This window comes from Micromys minutus (genome assembly GCF_963924665.1).
Source record: "Micromys minutus genome assembly, chromosome: 28".
Taxonomy (NCBI): Eukaryota; Metazoa; Chordata; class Mammalia; order Rodentia; family Muridae; genus Micromys; species Micromys minutus.
This window is the reverse complement of record NC_137963.1, coordinates 14,467,811-14,474,306: the sequence shown is the minus strand read 5'-3', so window position 1 is coordinate 14,474,306 and position 6,496 is coordinate 14,467,811. Positions and strand designations below refer to the sequence as shown.

Genomic DNA, 6,496 nt, shown 5'->3' with positions numbered 1-6,496 from the left:
TCCACACAATAGCTGTAAAGTCAGGTAACAGAAACAATGATTCAGACCAATCAGATGATTACAAACCTGGGGTCTCCAGCAGGGCTTCAGGTGGTCAGGCATAGCTCTGGACATTTAATGAAGCAGTGACAAGGGAGGGGCAAGTGCTGGGCTGGCCTTGAGCAACTTCAATAACATCAGGGACTGGGAAGACCTCAATAACATCAGGGATAGGGATCTCAAGTTCATGCTTTACTTGGCCTAAAGGACCAACCAGCAAACTTGGCTTTGTTGCCCATCTCTTCCTCTATTTTAAGGATCTGCTTGTACTTGGCCAGGCACTCAGATAGGCATGGGGCACCATACTTGATCTGCCCAGTATAGAGCCCCAGCACTGGGTCAGGGATGATCAAAGTATCTGGTCTCCCCAGACCGTTGAGACACCATGACATCCCAGCCATTGGATTGGGCCAAATTACACAGCTTAGACTCTGTCACAGAACCAACATGGTTCACTTTGAGGAGGCAGTTGTAGGACTTTTGGCCCACAGTCTTGGCAATTCACTTAGGATTGGTTACAGTGAAGTCATCCCCCACTATCTGGATGCCTGCACTACCTGTGAACTTCTGCCAAGTTTCCCAGTTCTCCTGGTCAAAGAGGTTCTCAATGGACACTACTGGATAACCCTGGATAAAGGACTTGCACAGGTCAGTCATCTGGTCTGGTATGAGGCATCTGCTGGAGTCATCCAGAGACTTGAAGTCCAGGTCATGCTTGCCAGACCTCTAGAACTCAGAGGTTGTCATACACATGCTGATGACAACCTGGTCAGTGTAAACAGCCTTTGCAATTGCAGTCTTCAGCAGTTCCAAGGCTTCTTGGTTCTCCAAGATGTTAGGTGCAAATACACCCTCATTACTCTCATTGATGGCATCCTTCCGGTACTTCTGCGTGATGATGTTCTTCAGGTTGTGGTAAAACTCTGCTTAGTTGCAGATGGCTTCCCAGAAACAGGATGCCCACACAGGTAGGATCATGACCTCTTCCATGGCCAGCTTACTGCAGGCCTGGGAACCACCACTAATCCTATTGAAAGCTGAGACAGACAGAATGACTTTAGGGTTGCCAGCCAAGTCAGCAATGTGATGGTAAATAGGCACTTCCTTTTGTTTAATGGCACCAGCTTTGCAGACAACCAGGGACACACCTAGGGTAGCATTTGTACCAAATGTAGATTTATTCTCAGTGCTGACCATCTTGATCATCAGTTTGTCAATCTTCTTTTGATTCACTACATTCAGTTTCTTGCTAACTAGAGCAGGTATAAGAGTGTCATTGATGTGTTCAACTGCCTTTGAGACATTCTTCCTTATGAAGCACATCTTATCATTGTCACAGAGTTTGAGGGTCTCGTAGATGCAGTTGGATCCATTGCTGGACACCACAGCTTGGAAGAGACCTTTTGTAGTGTAGAGACCCACCTCAACAATGGGGTTCTCACAGGAATCAAAGATCTTTCTGGCATGAATCTTGAATATAGACGTGGTAAATTCTGGCTCTCAGATCACTGTAAAAGAAGAAAAGAGCATTCCGCAGATACGGAAGAAAGTAGTATTTTGATGCTTTTAATGAATTGAATAAATTTGACTAATTAAGAGGTCAGAGAACAGGACAACAGGAAGTAGACCTCACTGACACCACCACTAAACCTTTGGTATTTCATTAACATCTCTTCTTAGATTTAAAAAGAAAATATTCTCATAAGGCCTTCCAAGTATCATAATCAGACCAAGATATAGCAAGTGGATAACACCTAAATGTCTGGCTTCAGACCACACAGATAATAAAATGAGATTCTATTGTCAGTCTCTGTCTTCACGAGCAAGATATGGAATGTTTTGTTATACATGAAATGAGTTAATAAATTTTAAGAGACTTAGTTAAAAATTGCAACTATTTGGTTAAACAATTGAAACTATTGCCAGAGAAACTAAGGAATATTGTAGAGATCAAATTGGGTTGTATACAGTTTCTCAAATACTGTTTTTTAATTAAATGTTTTTTTCATAATTCATATATTTATATATTACAGTTGGTTTGTCTTAACCCTTCATCTTTAAATTATTCATAAAGCATAAAAATGTAATGTCTACCCCCTTTTACTCCTCTAACTCTACCTATAATCTCCACAAATTGTCATCCCTCCTAACTCCAAGCCTTTTTTATTAATTTTTATTATTCCTTTAATTTTTGATATCATAATTACATCAGTTTTCCCTTACCTTCTTCTAAATATATACCCCTCCACATACCCTTAATGCTCTTTCAAATTTATGACCTCTTTTAATTAATTGTGATTGCATGAGTGTACACACACACACACACACACACACACACACACACTCACATACACATTATCAGACTAAGATTCATGGTTTCTCTAACTCTAATACTGTACCAGATTTTATCATTCTTTCATTCCTATCAATATCTACAGGTCCCTTTCTTTCTTTTTTTTTTTAATTTTGGTGCAGCAGAATTTTATTGATGGTATTCAAGAGAGTAGGGATGGCTTCCTAGACCCTCCTATTTTTATGTGGGTGCATCTGAGATGGAAATTTTGAAAAGATGCTCACTGTTGGGGGTTGAATTGGGATGGGGACTCCTTAGGAACTGAAGGCCTCTCTCTTTCTCTCGGTATCCTTGCTAGGGGTTTGGGTAATCCAGGGTTTTTTTTTTTTTTTTTTTTTTTTTTCTCTTTGGAGGCCATGTAAGCCATGAGGTCTACCACCCTGTGCTGTTTGTGCTGTAGCTGTATTCATTGTCATACCAGAAAATGAGCTTCACAAAGTGGTCATTGAGAGCAATGCCAGCTCCAGCATCAAAGGTTGAAGAGTAAGGGTTGCTGTTGTAGTTGCAGGAGACAACCTGGTCCTCGGTGTAGCCCAGGATGCCCTTTAGTGGGTCCTCAGATGCCTGCTTCAACACCTTCTTGATATCATCATACTTGACAGGTTTCTCCAGGCAGTATGTCAGATCCACAACAGATACACTGGGGACAGAAACACAGAAGGTCATGCCAGTGAGCTTCACATTCAGCTCTGGGATGAACCTCCCTACAGCCTTGGCAGTACCAGTGAATGCAGGGATGATATTCTGGGCTGCTTCACACAAATCACACCATAGATTTCCAAAAGGGTCATCCACAGTTTTCTGAGTGGCAGTGATGGCATGAACTGTGGTCATGATCCCTTTCACAATGCCAAAGTTATCATGGATGACTGAGTTATCTAAGTACATCTGTTTGGCAGGAGTATCAAGTTGATCCTGGTGATCTCACCCATGAATGCACATCAGTGGGAAAGGAGATGATCCAATGAGTCTCCCTTCCAACCCTCTCTGACTACTGATAAGTACTATCCTGTGCAGAAAACCATAGTTGTTGTGAGTTCATGGTTGCCACAACTATTTTGTAGAAGATAAGGTCCTTCAAGGCTTCCCCCTGTCTTTCTACTCTTATACTCCATTTGCCTACTGTTTCATAATATTTTTTAAGCCTCAGAGGCTGAGCACTTAACTGTCTCTGACACTCAGCACCTTGAAGATTCATTGCATTCTCTGCCACAAGAAACTTATATCTTTGCAGGGATGACTGGATCATTTTGAAACAACCATTTGTAAGTGGGTAATCTATATGTGGTGGCACTAGAGCAGCATTATTCAGTCAAGTAAGGTATCTTCATTTATTTTAACTTTTTAAGCTCATACCTGAAATTGACATGCAATGCAGTAGGTTTATGTGTGGCTTTCTCATATACCCTTTCTTTGGATTATATCTTTCACCCTGCTTTCTTTCTTTCCCATCCCTCTATCTGTTACATATTTAGTCCTCCAGTACTGCCCTTGTGTATGCCCTGCCTTCTAATTTTTGCTAAACCTCTTTCAATAAGGCATCCCTCTGATGGCCAGTTTTAAATTTATCTTATGAAGCTTTTATAGGTGGTTCAAGTTGAATGCACAGGTCTAAGTATTCAAGACTTTGGTTGACATATTGTGAGAGTGCATGGGGTATTCGACTGTCTACGTCTGGGTTACTTCTCTCAGTATAATTTTTCCTAATGCTGTTAACCTGTCTTCAACTTGAATTTTTATGTAAAGCTCCATAAAATTCCACTTGAGATTTATCACGTTTTCATTATCCATCCATGAACAATAGTATTAAATTCTGAAATCACATTGTTTATTCAACTGTAATAGGTTTTTTTTTCTTTTCACATTTTTTCCTTGAGAGCCATCTTTTATAGCACCAGATTGACAGTTGCTACATCCAGCAAGAAACCGCCCATGCAATATCCTCTATTTGACAAATGAGGCCAAGTGTATGTTTTATGACATGTGGCAAGAGAACCAACAGTGTTTAAAACTAATTAAATATGGAAATGGCCTTTGGTGTATAAGGTGAAACTTTTGTGCATTGAAACCATCCAAGAAGCTTGTAAATATTTCCATTCTTGATCTTGATTTGGGAACCAGGAGTTACTGTTTCTTGGTTCCTTAATTTTATATGAATGATTTTCTGGGCACTTGAAAAAATATGAATCTTGAAGATAATGTAAAGCATTTATCACTTTGTCTAAACTTATGGTGCACTCTATCCTATGCTGAGTTTTACAGAGAATTGACTAGGGGTAAAATACATGAAAAGCAAGGCACTTCTGTAGATCAAAATTAATATTACATAGTATGTCATGTGCTCTAACAATCATAATATATCAATGAACTTCTATAGTGTCATTCAATGCAATTATATTTAAGCCTTCACAAGGATAACAAAGATTAGCACACACAGTTCTCATCAAAAGCTTAATTAAAGGTAAGACTCATTTCTTCACATTTATTTACATGTTTATTTCATCATTTAATCCAGTCTTTCATTCATTGAATGATATACATTAACTACATATAGAATGACTTGTGCAATTATAACACTATGGATATAAACTTATTATATCAATTAGTTCAGTTCTTCACTCACTGACTATTACAAAGTACATATCCACTAAAGGACAGGTGTTATCACAATAGTAAGAAAATACAATGTAAGTACCTAAGTGGAAGTAATAGTAGTCTGACCAGAGATGGTTGACACTAGCCTCCATACATCTTTCAATAGTTAGGTCTTAGTTACTGTGCCTCCTAGCTATCAAGTTGGATGGGGTGTTTATCACTATTTTCACAACTCTAATTCCTGTTAGTTCACAAATCTGTGATTAAGATTTGAAGAAAAGAGTTTCTTCTGGGTTGGCTAATCCAAATTATCCATATTTGAACTGAGAGGATTTCATTACCACTATCCAGACTGGCCTATATGAGTTGTCTTTTAGATTTCTAGAAAAATTAAATTTCTAGCATATGTCATAATGTAGACATATTCCAGCAAGGAAATGAGTAAATGAATTTGTTTAGAGTAAATTGCATGAGCCAAGTTTGTGTGGTATCAGAGAACTGCACAGTGCATTTTCAGGAAATGCCACATACCTGACAGGTTTCAGTATCAGCTCTTTGTTTAGACAGTGTGGATCTGTCCACACTATCTTCTGTAGAAACCACATTGAAACCTGAAGAAATGTCTGACAAAAACTGACTTATAATATTAGAGATGCTATAAAATATGTTGTCTGGATTTCATTTCTAGGGCAGGCTTTTCAGTTGATTGAGAAGATCTTGAGTTTTCAGAGTTCTATCCACCAAAGATGTTCTACCAACTTGGTGTAACTGGGTGCCCCTCCACCCATTCACCTACTCTGCATCACAGCTTTGGCATCCAGTCTCCACAGGACCGAGGGTCTTCCCTTCCACTGATGTCAGATAAGGCTGTCCTCTACTACATATGTATCTGGAGCCATGAATCCTCCCATGTGTACTTCTTGGTTGGTGGTTTAGTCTCCGAGAGATCTGGGTGGTCCAGTTAGTTGATATCGTTCTTCCTATGGAGTTATAATCCCCTTCAGCTTCTTCAGTCCCTATGATTATGTCCCCTAGAGATTTTCTTTGATGGCTTTAAGCCATCTTCTTTTACAGCGCTCTTTGGTACATTTATCTTGACCTTTGTCTTTGTAGAAATCATGTTTATATAGTACTTCACATTTTGTTAGCACCTGGAAGATACTCAGTACGTACTTTCACTGGGTAAATGTAGACAGAAGCACGTATTATTGAATTACTAATAACGATGAGATTGATGGCCAATATTATATTTCTACAATGCTAATTTTTCTATGCTTTGTATCTTATTTTAAGATACATATAATTCATGTAACAAAATCACACATTTTAAAGAGGTCAAGATCAATTATTTAAAAGATACTTTGAAATACAACATGGTTGGTTATGCATTTATCCTGTTATCATACACTAAGCAATTTTATATGCCCCAAATATGACTTAGATATTTCAATTCTGAAAATACTGCCAAATGACTCTATCTAATGAAGCAGGAATGCCTGTGCATGTATC

At 38.8% G+C, this 6,496-nt stretch overlaps 1 pseudogene across 1 annotated transcript; it reads right to left on the bottom strand.

Moving 5' to 3' along the window:
• Nucleotides 1-224: 224 nt before the first annotated feature.
• On the bottom strand, nucleotides 225-3,226 carry LOC308438687 (alpha-enolase-like; annotated as a pseudogene). Its single transcript has 2 exons — nucleotides 3,115-3,226; nucleotides 225-1,532 (listed from the first exon to the last, which is right to left on the bottom strand). The product of its transcript is annotated as an alpha-enolase-like (transcript).
• Between the last annotated feature and the right edge of the window lie 3,270 nt (nucleotides 3,227-6,496).